The sequence below is a fragment of the Rattus norvegicus genome, chromosome 9 (genome assembly GCF_021556685.1).
Source record: "Rattus norvegicus strain SHRSP/BbbUtx chromosome 9, alternate assembly SHRSP_T2T, whole genome shotgun sequence".
In the NCBI taxonomy this organism is placed as follows: domain Eukaryota; kingdom Metazoa; phylum Chordata; class Mammalia; order Rodentia; family Muridae; genus Rattus; species Rattus norvegicus.
The window spans coordinates 7,581,413-7,597,454 of NC_141542.1; the positions used below are offsets into that span (position 1 = coordinate 7,581,413).

At 39.8% G+C, this 16,042-nt stretch overlaps 1 pseudogene; it reads left to right on the plus strand.

The window, feature by feature from the left end:
- Positions 1-6,742: 6,742 nt before the first annotated feature.
- LOC148003264 (heterogeneous nuclear ribonucleoprotein A1-like 2) lies at positions 6,743-7,718 on the plus strand (annotated as a pseudogene).
- The last annotated feature ends 8,324 nt before the right edge of the window (positions 7,719-16,042 follow it).

Sequence of the window (16,042 nt, forward strand, 5' to 3'; positions counted from 1 at the left end):
TTATTATTTTTCTTTGTTCTATATGTTTCATATTTTTGATTATTATATGGTATTGGGACTTTATTTTCTGGTCCATCCTATATGATATTTTCTAATATTCCTGTAAGTTTATAAGCATATCCTTTTTAGATTAGGAAATTTTTTTCTAAGATTTTTGTTAAATATATTTTCTTGGTTTGTTGGCTGGAATCCTCTTTTTCCTAGTATTATTGAACTTATTGAGTCTTTTTATATTAGATCAGATTTTTCTGGATGATTTATGTCAGGAAGTTTTCCGATTTAACATTTTCTTTTTGTCATGAATCTACTTTTTTCTATTGTATGTTTAATCCCTGAGATACTTCCTTAAGTCTCTCTTATTCTGTTTGTGATGTTTGCAGCTATAGTTTCTGTTCACATATCTACATATTCCATTTCAGTGCTCTCTTAGTTTGTGAGGTTTTGTTGCTGTTGTTGTTGTTTTGTTTTGTGTTTGCTTATATTTTTATTTTCAGGTTCTGAACAATTTCCTTTGGCTTGTTTATTATTTGTTTGTTTGGTTGGTTGGTTGTTTTTGATCTCCTTGGAATTCTCTAAGAAATTTATTTATTTTCTCAAAATTTTATGTTCCCCATTTTCTCAGTTTCCTTAATGTATTTTTCTTTTAAACATTCTCCTTGAATACATCTATTTTTTTCATACAGTTGCTTTAAGATCATTTTCTCATGCTTGACCTATGTTGGAATGACAGGTCTTGCTGTCATATGATTCCTGTGCTAAGATGTTGCCATATTGCAATGGCTGTTGTCGATTGTGTTATTATACTGTCGTTTAGACATTTTTACTTGAGATGATTGTAGATTTAAATACTGACTTCTGAGTTATTGTCTTTTGTTGTTGTTGTTGTTGTTGTTGTATGACTTTTTGTTCCTTTTATTCTCTTTCCTCATTTGGACTTTTTCAAACTGCACCAATTCTTCTGGCTGGAAAACGTTCAAATGGGCAGTTGTTGTTCTTTGGAGTGGAATCAGGGGCATGACAACAGTGACAGCAATGTGGCAGGCAAGGTTGGGTCAGTGGAATTGGTGACTGCAAAAGGAATCTAGATTTAGGGGGCGTTCCATGTCACTCATCTGTACTTTTGACTGGCACTAATTGTTCCTGGGCAACGTAAGTCCAGTTTGGAGTTTGAGATGTGTTGTGATCAGCTTTGTGTTTGAGGAAAAAGTGTAATATGTCTGGTTAGTTCTGATGGTAAGCAGGCCATTCATATGTTCCTCAAATTTTTCTATTTTCTTTTATCTTTTTTCTTTTTTCCCAAGACTTCTTTAAGGGCTTTATTTACATCTCCAATTGCTTTAAGCTTTCCTGGATATCTCAAGGGATTTTTTTTTCATTTTGTTCTAAAAAATTCTATAATCTGATAGTTGGTTTTAAGGCCTTTTCTATATGAAATTTAGAAAAATCAATGTTCTCCTATGATAGTTTAGCACAAATCTAGTGGATACTAATGGTTCTGGATGAGATTGTGTTCTTACACTGATGCCTATCCTTTTGGCTTTGGGGAAATTATACATCTAGCAACTGATTTCTGGGTTTGTTTACATTGGTAATGGATTTTTCCTTGCTTTACTTCCTCTCTGAGTTTTCAGAATATTTTATTTTACACTGTAAGTTCTATTTCCTTGACTTTCTTGAGCAATGTGTTCTTAGGGAATACCATCCCTTTGAGTCTGAGAAGCATCGATGAGTGGAGCTAGTTGTTACTTGTCCCTATTGAATAAGTTTGGCGCTCATTGTTTAGGGGTGAGTTTTCTTTTTCTCTTTGCAGATTTCTTCTATTTTTTTAGGCTCCTCAATTTCTGGTTGACTGTAGGATAGCCTGATTTCCCACAAATACATAACAATTTTCTGTTTAGCCCACTTGTCCTCTTTGAAAACTCCACCCCACACCTGGTTTAAGCTATTATGAAGATTTTATATGTGTGACAAATGTAAATATGAGAAAAAGTTTGAGGATTCCTGGAGTAATTGTACATGTGGTTGTCAAGACAACCACTCCTCCCAGTCTCCATCACTACCGAGAGAAAGGCTGTCCTACAGCCCTCTGTTCCCAAAACCTACCTGGAGTGAACTGGTCTCCCATGAGTGCTCTCATTCTTTTTTTTTTTTCCCGGAGCTGGGGACTGAACCCAGGGCCTTGCGCTTCCTAGGTAAGTGCTCTACCACTGAGCTAAATCCCCAACCCCGAGTGCTCTCATTCTTAAGCCCGCAGGTGAGACTCCACTTTTGTTCCACTAACTGTGCATAGAGGGAACTACCAGGAGTGCACAGGGCACAGCAATGAAGGAGCAACCTGGCAGAGGATCTTTACAGTCTCTACCTGTGCCCAGAGCTAAGAATTCCCCAAAGTCCTCAGGACCCAAAACCTGCTTGGAGAAAGCTAGTCTCCTAGGTGTGTTCTCACACATAAGCCCAAAGATGAGACCCCACTTTTGCTTCAACAACTGCCCAAAAATGGAACCACCAGGAGTGCACAGGACGCAGGGATGAAGGAGTCACCACGGAAAGGATACTTCCAGGCTCCATCTGCACCCAGGACAAAGGCTGTCCACAGTGCTCCGGACATCAATTTTACCTTGAGAGAGCTGGTCTTCCAGGAGTGCTTTCACTGCTAAGATCACAGACAGGCTGGCCCACAGGAGAAACAAGCTACAGACAGCAAGACCAACTAACATCAGAGATAACGAGACGGTGACAGGCAGAAACAGAACCTAAGCAACAGAAACCAAAAGTACTTGGCAGTCTCAGAACCCAGTTCCCACCACAGCAAGTTGTGGATGCCCCAACACACCAGAAAACCATTAAAGTGACATCTCATAATGATGATAGAAGATTTTAAGAAGGACATAAGTAACACCCTTAAAGAAATACAGAAGAACTCAAATAATCAAGTAGAAACCCTTAAAGAAGAAACACAAAAATCCTCAAATAGTTACAGGAAAACACAACCAACTCGGGAAAGGAATTGAACAAAATAATTTACAATCTAAAAATGGAAATAGAAGCAATAGAGAAATAATAAAGAGAAACCACTCTGTAGAAAGAAAAACTAAATAAAAGATTAGGAGTCATAGATGCAAGCATCATTGACAGAATACAAGAGATTGAAGAGAAAAATTTATGAACAAAATATACCATAGAAAATATTGACACAAGAGTCAAAGAAAATGCATAATGCAAGAAGCTCCTTACCCAAAACATCCACGAATTCCAGAACACAAAGATAACACCAAAACTAAGGATAAGAGAGCAAATATTGCTAAAGAGCCAGTAATATCTTCAACAAAATTATAGAAGAAAACGCCCCTAGCCTAAAGAAAGAAATGCCCATGAACACACAAGAACCATACAGAACTTGAAATAAATTGGACCAGAAAAGAAATTCCCCCATCATATAATAGTCAAAACATTAATTTCAGGAAACTAAGAAAGAATAACTAAGGGAAAAAAGTCAAGTAGCATAAACGCAGACCTTTCAGAATTACACCAGACTTCTCAACAGAGACTATGAAAGCGAGAGGGTCCTGGGAAAATGTCATAAGGCCCTGAAAGAACAAGAATATCAGCTTAGGCTACTACATCCAGCAAAACACTCAATTACCATAGATGGAGAAACCAAAATATTTTATAAGAAAACTAGTTTTACTCAAACTCTTTCTCCAAATCCAGCCATACAAAGGATAATATATGGAAAACTCCATCACAAAGAGGGAAACTGCACCCTAGAAAAAGAAAGAAATTTATCTTCTTCAAACCAACCAAAAGAAATAGCCACACAAACATAATTCCTCTCGAATAGCAAAAATAACAGGAAACATCAACCACTATTTCTTAATGTTTCTTAATATCAATGGAATCAGTTCCCTAATAAAAAGACATAGACTAACAGACTGGATATGTAAAGAGGACCCAGCCACATACAGGAGACAGACCTCAGTGACAAAGACATACACTACGTCAGAGAAAAAGGCTGGAAAATTTTTTCCAAGCAAATTGCCCAAATAAACGTGTTGGAGTGAGTACTCATTCTAATAGCAAATAAAATTGACTTGCAACCAAAAGTTATCAAAAAAGAGAAGGAAGGACATTTCATTCTCATCAAAGGAAAAATCTACTAAGAAGCACTCTAAATTCTGAACATCTATGCTCCAAATGCAGAGGTACCCACATTCATAAAGAAGCTTTACTAAAGCTCAAAGCATTAATTACAGTGCATACAATAATATTGGGAGACTTTAACACCCCACTCTCATCAATGGACAGATGTTGGAAACAGAAACTAAACAGAGACATAGAGAAATGTGTAGAAGTTATGAACCAAATGGTTTTGACAGATATCTATAGAATATTTCATCCTAAAACAAAAGAATGTAACTTGTTCTCAGCACCTAGTGGTACATTCTCAAAAATTGACCATATAATTTGTCATAAAACTGGTCTCGAAAACATAAGAAGATTTAAAAGTCCCATGCATCCTATCAGTTCACCTGCCTGGTAGTCAAGAGAGGAGGAAGAATCCAAAGAACAAAACAGCCATCTAATAAAAAAAAAAAACTCATAAATCAGCGCCTACCCTGTAATCAGCCCAAATGTGGATACATAAAGGCCAGTATCAGAACATAACCAGGTTAAATCTAGGTGACTTGAGCAGAGTGAAATTCTAAGGGGACCTCCATTCTCCCATTGTCTCACCAACAACTCCATCAAACTTGTGAACCATTATGGTAAATTTCACTTCCCCCCACTCATCTTCACTTTGCTCTGAAACCTCTGGGTCAAGTCAAGCTGCCTGGAGTAGCCTGCTATCCAAGGGGAACCTCCACTGTCTGACTGCCTCTCTGCAACTTCCTCTCTATCCCCTCATATTCCTGAAACCTAGAGGAAAGCTTCCCCTCCCCTACTCATTTTCCTTGCTCTCTGAGCCCTCTGGGCCAAGCCAAGGTACTGTGAGAAGCCTTCTACTCCATGTTAACGTCCATTCTCCTGCTGCCTCTCCTCACCTCCATTAGACTCTTGAAACATGCAGGTAGACTTCCCTTCACCCATCTAGCTTCCCTGAACTCTAAGCTATCTTGGGCAAGTCAAGTTGCATGGGGAAGCCTGCCATTCCATAGGGACATTCATTATCCTGCCATCTCTCCATCCACGATCAGTGGACTTGAGGCTGCTGAGCTATACAGAACTGCAGAACTATACAACTCAAGGATTTTGATCAGTGACCTTTCACACCAAGATCATTGATGGTTTTCCCATAATATTAATATAATAAAAGTTATTTTCTATTACCTGTTATATCAAACTAGGCTTTTTATGAAAGTCAAATCTCTAACCCTTATTTAATTATTACTTTCCTTCTTCTATTTTTCATCTGAAATAAGAGGCTGCCTGCAGGAGGCCGGGATGGAGACATCTCAGTAGCCCGCAGCAGCTCTTTGTAAAAACTGGTTGTTCCCATTTCCCCTAACCTTAGCCCTGGACAACGTCTTTATAAACTTCATTTGTGCATGACTGCCTTTCAGTTGGCCGTGGTGTGCACAATTATTCTATTATATCCGACTTTCCTTCTCTCCTTCTGCTCTGTTGAATTCGGTGAAACTAGATGTTCCTTGATGTAATGATTCTTAAACAATTAGAAATTGAGGCATAGGGGCACAGCACAGCACAGCCCTAATGGCTCAGGTGCATGCTGTGTGTCCTCATCTTGTAAACAATGTAATGACTGCACAATAGTAGTTCCACATTAATGCTTGACTTGCAAAGAAACTTTACAGAAATTATTAGAAAATGAATTAGAGCCAACATTGGGATCTTAAGAAATGAAAAAGTTACTGAAGTTAGGAAATACGTTTTGCACAACATTTGAGAGTGATTCCTGGTTAAGGAAGTATAGAATATATAAAATTATATACTAATAAAACTAAGTCAAAATACTAGGACCCTTACAAGAGTCATTGTATGCAAGGAGCAAAAAGCTAGCAGAACTATTGCGTTAAGGGTTAATTTGATTCTTTCTGGCCACAGTCTGGCAGCTTTGCCCATGTCATTTATCATTAGAGCTTCACAAGGAAAATGCAAGTAGCTGACTTTGGAGCTCTGAGCTCTGAAGTATATTAAGTCAAAAGTTAAAGTTGAAATAATGATAAGTTTGCAATTATTATTATTTTGGCCACAGGTCTGGCAATGGGGGAAGCTGGAAACTTTGAGGAAAAAATGTAATTCTTAATTCTTTGTGGGATGTGGTTATTCTTTTGAATTTGATTTGACAATGATTAGACAATGCCTTTTTTCTACCTGCTTTTGGGTTATCAATAAAAGACTGGGGCAAGAGAAATGCAAGAGAGCAAATGAGAGAGTGTATGAGGGAGTGAATAATGAGAGCTTGTGTGAGAGCGAATGATAGAGCAAGTCTGAGAGCAAATGTGAGAGCGAGTGAGAGAGCATGAGAAGAGCATGGGAAGAGTGAATGGAGAGAGAATGTGAGGTGTGTATGAAGATAGTGTGTAAGTGAAAGGAGAGTGCATGTGGTGTGTGTGAGAATGAAAGGGTAATGAACGGAGGTGTGCATGAATGTGGGAGTTCAAGAAAAGAAAAGTGCAGTAGAAAAAAACAGAGTGCACCGGACACGTTCGTTATCTTATTCCTTTCTGCTCTTTGACGCTGCCGAGGAAGCATCGCTGAACGCTCTCATCACCCTGCTGTCATGTCTAAGTCAGAGTCTCCCAAGGAGCCAGAACATCTGCGGAAGCTCTTCATTGGAGGGCTGAGTTTCAAAACAACCGACGAGAGTCTGAGGAGCCATTTTGAGCAATGGGGAACACTCACCTACTGTGTGTAATGAGAGATCCAAACACCAAGAGATCCAGAGGCTTTGGGTTTGTCTCATATGCCACTGTGGAGCAAGTGGATGCTGCCATGAATGCAAGACCACACAAGGTGGGTGGAAGACTTGTGGAACCTAAGAGAGCTGTGTCAAGAGAAGATTCTCAGAGACCAGGTGCCCACTTAACTGTGAAGAAGATCTTTGTTGGCGGTATTAAAGAAGACACTGAAGACCATCACCTACGAGATTATTTTGAGCCGTATGGGGAAATTGAAGTGATTGAAATTATGACTGACAGAGGCAGTGGAAAAAAGATGGGCTTTGCTTTTGTCACCTTTGATGACCATGACTCTGTGGATAAGATTGTTATTCAGAAATGCCATACTGTGATTGTTATTCAGAAATTGGCCACAACTGTGAAGTAAGAAAGGCTCTGCCGAAACAAGAGATGGCTAGTGCTTAGTCCAGCCAGAGAGGTTAAGTGGTTCCGGAAACTTTGGTGGTGGTCGTGGAGGTGGTTTTGGTGGCAATGACAATTTTGGTCGAGGAGGGAACTTCCGTGGTGGTGGTGGATATGGTGGCAGTGGGGATGGCTATAATGGATTTGGCAGTGATGGAAGCAATTTTGGAGGTGGTGGAAGCTACAATAATTTTGGCAATTACAACAACCAGTCATCAAATTTTGGACCGATGAAAGGAGAAAACTTTGGAGGCAGGAACTCTGGCCCTTATGGTGGTGGAGGCCAGTACTTTGCTAAACCACGAAACCAAGGTAGCTATGGAGGTTCCAGAAGCAGCAGTAGCTATGGCAGTGACAGGAGGTTCTAATTACAGCCAGGAAACCAAGCTTAGCAGGAGAGGAGAGGCAGAGAAGCGACAGGTTATGACAGATTTGTGAACTCAGCCAAGCACAGTGGCGGCAGGGCCCAGCTGCTACAAAGAAGACATGTTTTAGACAATACTCAAGTCTAAACAAAAACTCCAGGACTGTATCTGTGACTAATTGTATAACAGGTTATTTTAGTTTCTGTTCTGTGGAACGTGTAAAGCATTCCAACGAAGGGTTTTACTGTAGACCTTTTTCACCCATGCTGTTGATTGCTGAATGTAAAAGTCTGATCTTGACTCTGAATACTTGTGCCTTAAAAAAAAAAAAACAGAGTGCACAAGAGAATGCAGAGTATGTGCAGCCTCAAGCTGCGTGCGTGTGCAAGAAAGAGACTTTAAGCCTTGAAATTGCCTGTCAGTTTGTACCCAAAGAGTAATCTGTGTATATTTATTATGCAACTTTCAGATATCCCAGCTTCCAGTTGAGAACTCTGTGTTGAGGCTGGACCACGGCATGACGGAAGATGAAACTCAGCTCAGCCTGATTTTATAGTAACCAATGCTGAAATAAGACTTCTAGAGTCTACCCCACCTCCTTATGTTGTTGCTATATTTAAACAGCGAATTTTGGGATAAAAGTATTCTGAAAACCATTAATGCAGTCTCAATTACACAACAATTTGAACCCTGAGATTTTTTTCTGACGTCTTTTTTTTTTTGACAATTCGTAAAGCTTATTTCATTTGTTTATATTTCAAAAGTTATTCCACTTCCAGGTTTCCCCTCCACAAACTTCCTATCCTTTCCTCCTTCACCCAGCTTCTATGAGGGTGCTCCCCAACACATTCACCCACCCATTCCTGAGAGAGTGCCCTAGCATAGCTATGCTGTGTCATCAAGCCTCCACAAAACCAAGTGCCTCCCCTCCCATTAGTGACAGACAAGGCAAAATCTGCTACATATGCAGAAGGAGCCATGGACCCCTCTTTGTGTACTCTTTGGCTGGTTGTTAAGTCCCTGGGAGATTTGGCAGGTCTGGTTGGTTGATATGGTTGATATGGGGATGCAAAGCACTTCAGATCCTTCGTTCCTTCCCCTAAGTACTTCACTGGGGCCCCTATGTTCAATCTGATGGTTGTTTGCATGCATTTTCATCTGCATTAGTCAGTCTCTGGCACAGCCACTCATGGGACAGCTATACTAGTTTCCTGTCAGCAACTACCAGCAATAACATCTGAATTTGGTGTCTACAGATGAGATGAATTCCTAGATGGGGCATCTCTGGATGGCCTTTCCTTCAGCCTCTGCTGTACTTCTGTCCCTGCATTTCCTTTAGACAGGAGCAATTCTACATTAACATTTTTTGAATGGGCAGGTGGCCCCATCCCTCAACTGGGGACAGTGTCTATCCCCTTGATATGGTCTCTACAGATTCTGTCTACCCATTGATGGGTATTTTGTCTAATATCATCTCAGTCTGGACCTGGCAAACTCTTGGGTCCCTGGAATCTGGGCCTTTTTAGTGGACAGAACAGTTCCCCATTTCCCAGCTCTATATACCTCAGAAGTTCTTCCTAGTCTTCTCCCACAGCGTCCATACGTTGGTCTTCCTACTTCTTGGGTTACATAAGGTCTGTTCATTGTATCATGAGTATTCTGAGCAATTTGTGGCAATAACCACTTATCAGTGAGTACATACAGTATGTGGTTTTTTGTTTGTTTGTTTGTTTGTTTGTTTTGTGACTGGGTTACCTCACTCAAAATGATTTGTTTTAACTCCATCTATTTGCCTGCAAATTTCATGGTCATTTTTAATAGTCATTGTGTAAATTTACCACATTTTCTGTATCCGTCCTTTTTTTGAGGGACATCTGGGTTGTTTTCTGCCTCTGTCTAATATAAATTAGGCTGCTGTGAATATAATGGGGCATGTGTCCTAGTTATATGTTGGTTATATGTTATCTTTTGGATATATGCCCAGTATATATATGGTATAGCTGGGTCTTCAGGAAGAACTTTTCCCAATTTTCTGAGGAATTTCCATACTTATTTGACGAGTGGTTGATCCACCTTATAATCCCATCAGCAATGAAGGAATGTTCCTCTTTCTCTACATTCTTGCCAATATGTGTTGTGATGTAGGGTGGAATCTCAGGGTCACTTTTATTTCCATTTCCTTGAGGACTAAGGGTGTTGAACATTTCTTTTGTACATCTGGCTTCTTTCAGAAATTGAGTGCTGTTGAATCAGAGATGGTTCTCAAGAATTAAAGATTAGGAACCTTGGCTGTGGTGTTAGGATTCTACTGACCTTACAATAGTATAGAATTAACTTAGGTTGTTTTAATGTGGAAGTGATCTTTTATCCCACCAGACAAAATTATTTAGATTCTCCATTGTTATGTTGAATGTTAATGTATAATACAAAAAGTGAGTATAACAGTGCCCTTTTTGGATCAATTATATTAATGCCGTTGTTTTTCATGAATCAGCTCGAAGAGTTAGATTCATCACATTTCTCCAAGTCATCAGGTTGCTCTTTTTTGGGGTGACCTCTCTTTTTTTCTAGACTTATCATAGGCTTTCAGATATTTGAATTGTCCCATGTTTCTCTAGATATCCTGGTTGCATGCTTCAGACTGGTAGCCATCTAAGGCTTTGCTTATTTTTCTGTAAATATGTAAGTATATCTTTGCCTTTAGGATAACAGAACATCAAGCTCTTTTATTTTTATTGGTTATTTTATTTGCTGATATTTCAAATGCTATCCACTTCCTGAGTTGCCCCTCCAAAGCCCCCTGTCCCCCACCCCCTCTCCCTGCCTCTATGATGGTGCTTCTCTCATCATCTCACCCACTCCTGCCTCAGCACCCTAGCATTCCACTATCCTGGGTCATTCATCCTCCATAAGACCAAGGGGTTACCCTCTCAGTGATGCCTGATAAGGAAATCCTATACTACATATCCAACTGGAGCCATGGGTGCCCCCATGTGTATATTTTGGTTGGTAGTTTAGTACTTGGGAGCTTTGAGGGTTTGAAATGTGTGATATTGCTGTTCTTCTTATGGTGTTACAAATCCCTTCAGCTACTCCACCTCTTTTCCCTAATGTCTCCATTGGGGTTCACATACTCACTCAAAAGTTTGACTCTATGCATCCACATCTCTCTTGGTCAGGCTTTGACAGAAACTGTCAGGAGACATCCATATCAGGCTCCTACCAGCAAGCACTTCTTGGCATCAGCAATAATGTCTGGGTTTCATGTCTACAGATGGGATGGATCCCTAGATGGGTCAGTCTCTGGATAGCCTTTCTTTCAGTCTCTACTCCACTTTTTATCCATGAATTTCCTTTTTTACAGGATGAATTCTGAATTAAAAATTTTTTAGGTGCATGGTTGCCTCCATCCCCCAAACCGATGCCTTGCCAATCAACTGGATATGGTCTCTACAGGTTCTATCTCCACTTTGTGGGGGATTTTGGCTAATTTACTCTCTGTTGGATCTTGGGAAATTCTTAGGTACCTGGTATCTGGGACTGTCTAGTGTCTACACCCAGTTCCCCTCCCTTATTGCTACACATATGCTTTCAAAATCCTGACTATCTGTACTTCTCCCACATCTCATTCTCTGAACTGGAGCACCGTCTCTCTCTCTCTCTCTCTCTCTCTCTCTCTCTCTCTCTCTCTCTCTCTCTCTCTCTCTCTCTCTCTCTCCCTCTCCCTCTCCCTCTCCCTCTCCCTCTCCCTCTCCCTCTCCCTCTCCCTCTCCCTCTCTCCCCCAGATTCTTCTCTCCCTGTACTACCTGAGATTATTTTCTTTCCCCTTCTGAGTCGAACTATAGCATCTACACTTTGATGTGGTCTTCTTAACCATTGGATTTCATATAGTCTGTGAGTTGTATCATGGGAAATCTGAGCTTCTTTTAAGAGAATATTCACTTATCAGTGAGTACATATCACTTGTGAGTTATTTTATTGACTGACCCAAAATTTTTCTGCATACAGAATCTTTTTTAATTTTTAATTTATCATTTTTTTAGGTCTGAGACCTTCAATCCAAAACTGCTTTTGGGCAGGAGAAGAAAAGAATTATTATTGAAGTGAGAAAAAATAAAGACACCATAACTAAATATAGTATAGTGGGTGGGAAATGAATAAGTGTAATTCTTGTTCATCTTTTTAATTTTTCTTCTCTTTTTATTTCTTTTTTATTGGATATTTTTGATTTACATTCCAAATGTTACATTTTCCAGTTTCCTGTCCATAAACCCACTATCTCAATGCCTCCTTCTTCTATGAGGACCTTCTACCTCCTCAGCCACCCACCCCTTCCCACCTCTACGCTCTGACATTCCCCTACACTGGGGAGTCCAGCCTTGGCAGGACCAAGGGCTTATCCTCCCATTGGTGAACAACAAGGCTTTTTTCTGCTACATATGCGGCTGGAGTCATAGATCTATTATGTCTACTATTTGGTTGAAGCTTTAGTATCTGGGTGCTCTACTTGGTTGGTAATATGGTTTTTATGGGATTGAAAAACCCTTTAGCTCCTTCAATCCTTTCTCTAACGCCTCCAATGGGGGCCTCATTCTCAGTTCAATGATTTGCTGCTAGCATTCACCTCTGTAGTTGTCATGCTATGATTGAGTCTCTCAGGAGAATGGTGATATTAGGCTCCTGTCATCATGCAGTTCTTGGCTTGAGGACTAGTGTCTAGGTTTGGTGATTGTATGCATATGGGCTGGATTCCCAGGCGGAACAGATTCTGAATGGCCATTCCTTCAGCTTCTGCTCCAAACTTTGTCTACATAGTTCATCCTATGAATATTTTTTGTTCAGCCTTTTTTTTTTAAGATTTATTTTATTTATTATATATAAGTACACTGTAGCTGTCTTCAGATACACCAGAAGAGGGCATCGGATCTCTTTACAGATGGTTGTGAGCCACCATGTAGTTGCTGGGAATTGAACTCATGACATCTGGAAGAGCAGTTGGGTGCTCTTACCCGCTGAGCCATCTCTCCAGCCCCTTGTTCAGCCCTTTAAGGAGGACTGAAGCATGTGAACTTTGGTCATCCTTCTTTTTGAGCTTCATGTGGTCTCTGGATTGTATCTTGGGTACTTGGAGTGTTTGGGCAAATGTCCACTTATTTGTGACTGCATACCATGTGTGCTTCTTTGTGATTGGGTTATGTCACTCAGGATGATATTTTCTAGTTCTATCAGATTGCCTATGAATTTCATGAACTCATTGTTTTTGATAGCTGTGTAGCACTCCGTTGTGTAAATGTACTACATTTTCTATATCCATTCCTCTGTTGACAGGCATCTGGGTTCTTTCCAGCTTTTGGCTATTATAATTAAGACTGCTATAAAGCCAATGGAGAAATGTGGTCTTGTTATGTGTTGGAGCAACATTTGTGTATATGCCCATGAGTGGTATACCTGGGTCCTCAGATAGTACAGTGTCCAATTTTCTGAGGAAACTTTAGACTGTTGTCCAGAGAAGTTGTACAAGCTTTCAATCCCACCAACAGAAGTGTTCCTCTTTCTTCACATTCTCGCCAGCATCTGTTGTCACCTGAATTTTTGATCACAGCCTTTCTAACTGGTGTGAAGTGGAATCTCAGGCTTGCTTTGATTTGCATTTCCCTGATATCTAAGGATGTTGAACATTTCTTTATGTTCTTCTCAGCCATTAAATATTCCTCAGCTGAGAATTCTTTGTTTAGCTCTGTCATCCATTTTTAATAGGGTTGAGTCTCTGGAGTCTGACTTCTTGAGTTTTTTGTATGTATTAGATATATATTAGATATTAGTCCTCTATGAAATATAGGATTGGTAAACATCTTACCAATGTTTACCAATCTCAATCTGTTGGATGCCATTTTGTTCTAATGAGAATGTCTTTTGCTTTAGAGAAGCTTTGTAATTTTATGAGGTCCTATTTGTTGATTCTTGATCTTAGAGCATAAATCATTGGTGTTCTCTTCAGGAAATTGTCCCCAGTGCCCATGTGTTTGAGGCTCTTCCCCACGTTTTCTTCTATTAGTTTGAGTATATTTGGTTTTATATGGAGGTCCATGATCCTCTTGGACTTAAGCTCTGCATGGGGCATTAAAAATGAATCAATTTGCATTCTCCTACAGGCTGACCCACATAATTTGTTGAAAATGCTATCATTTTTCCAACTGCTGTTTTTAGTGCCTTTGTCAAAGATCAAGTGACCATAGAAGTGTGGGTTCATTTCTGGTTCTTCAATTCTATCCCATTGGTTTACCTGCCTGTTTCTGTACCAATGCTATACAGTTTTTATCACTATTGCTCTGTAATACAACTTGAAGTCAGAGGGAGTGATTTCCCAGAATTTCGTTTATTATTGAGGATACTTTTCACTATGCTGGGTTTTTTGTTATTCCAAATGAATTTGACAGTTGCTCTTTCTAACTTTATGAAGAACTGAGATGGGATTTTTGATTGGGAATGCATAGAATCTGCAGATTGCTTTTGGCAAAATGTCCATTTTTACTATATTAATCTTGCCAATCTGTGAGCATGGGACATCTTTCCATCCTCTGAAAACTTCTTCAGTTTCTTTCTTCAGAGACTTGAAGTTCTTGCAATACAGTTATTTCAATTGCTTGGTTAGAGTCACACCGAAGTATCTTCTGTTATTTGTGGATATTGTAAATGGTGCCATTTCCCTAATTTCTTTCTCAGCCTGTTTATCCTTTGAGTGAAGGAAGGCTACTGATTTGTTTGAGTTAATTTTATATCCAGCCACTTTGCTGAAGTTGTTTATCCGGCTCAGTATTTCTCTGGTGGAACATTTACAGTCACTTAAGAATACTATCATATAAACTGCAAATAGAGATATTTTTTTTTCTTTTCTTTTTTTTTTTATTAACTTGAGTATTTCTTATATACATTTCAAGTGTTATTCCCTTTCCCGGTTTCCGGACAAACATCACCCTCCCCCCTCCCCTTCCTTATGGGTGTTCCCCTCCCAAACCTCCCCCCATTGCCACCCTCCCCGCATAGTCTAGTTCACTGGGGGTTCAGTCTTAGCAGGACCCAGGGCTTCCCCTTCCACTGGTGCTCTTACTAGGATATTCATTGCTACCTATGGGGACAGAGTCCAGGGTCAGTCCATGTATAGTCTTTAGGTAGTGGCTTAGTCCCTGGAAGCTCTGGTTGCTTGACATTGTTGTACTTTTGGGGTCTCGAGCCCCTTCAAGCTCTTCCAGTTCTTTCTCTGATTCCTTCAACGGGGGACCTATTCTCAGTTCAGTGGTTTGCTGCTGGCATTCGCCTCTGTATTTGCTGTATTCTGGCTGTGTCTCTCAGGAGCGATCTACATCCGGCTCCTGTCGGTCTGCACTTCTTTGCTTCATCCATCTTGTAAATAGAGATATTTTGACTTCTTCCCTTCCAATTTGTATCCCTTTGACATTCTTTCATTCTCTGATGTTTCAGGCTATGACTTTGAGTACTATATTGAATAAGTAGGGAGAGAGTGGTCAGCATTGTCCAGTCCCTGATTTTAGTGGGTTTACTTCAACATTCTCTCAATTTAGTTTGTTGTTGGCTACTGTTTTGCTCTATATTGCTTTTACAATGTTATGGTATGGGCCTTAAATTCCTGATCTTTCAAAGACTTTTAACATTAAGGGGTGTTGAATTTTGTCCAGTTTTTCTCAGCATCTAATAAGATGATCATATGTTTCTTTTCTTTGAGTTTATTTTCACAGTTGATTACATTTATGGATTTCCATATATTGCACCATCCTTGCGTGCCTGGGATGGAGCCTATTTGATCATGATGGATGATCCTTTTGATGTTATTTTGGATTTGGTTTGCGAGAATTCTATTGAGTATTTTTGTGTTGATAATCATAAGCAAAATTGTTCTTAAGTTCCCATTAATTGTTGGTTTCTTTGTTGTGTAGTTTACATACAAGTATAATAATACTTGTTTTGAATTTTGTGGGATAATTTGAACAGGATTGGTATTATGACTCATGTGAAGGTCTGATAGAATTCTCCACTAAACTCATCTTGTTCTGAAATTTTTTTGGCTGGTAGAATTTTTTTTTTTTAATTAACTTGAGTATTTCTTATATACATTTCAAGTGTTATTCCCTTTCCCGGTTTCCGGGCAAACATCCCCCTCCCCCCTCCCCTTACTTATGGGTGTTCCCCTCCCAACACTCCCACCATTGCCGCCCTCCCCCCATAGTCTAGTTCACTGGGGGTTCAGTCTTAGCAGGACCAAGGGCTTCCCCTTCCACTGGTGCTCTTACTAGGATATGCATTGCTACCTATGAGGTCAGAGTCCAGGGTCAGTCCAT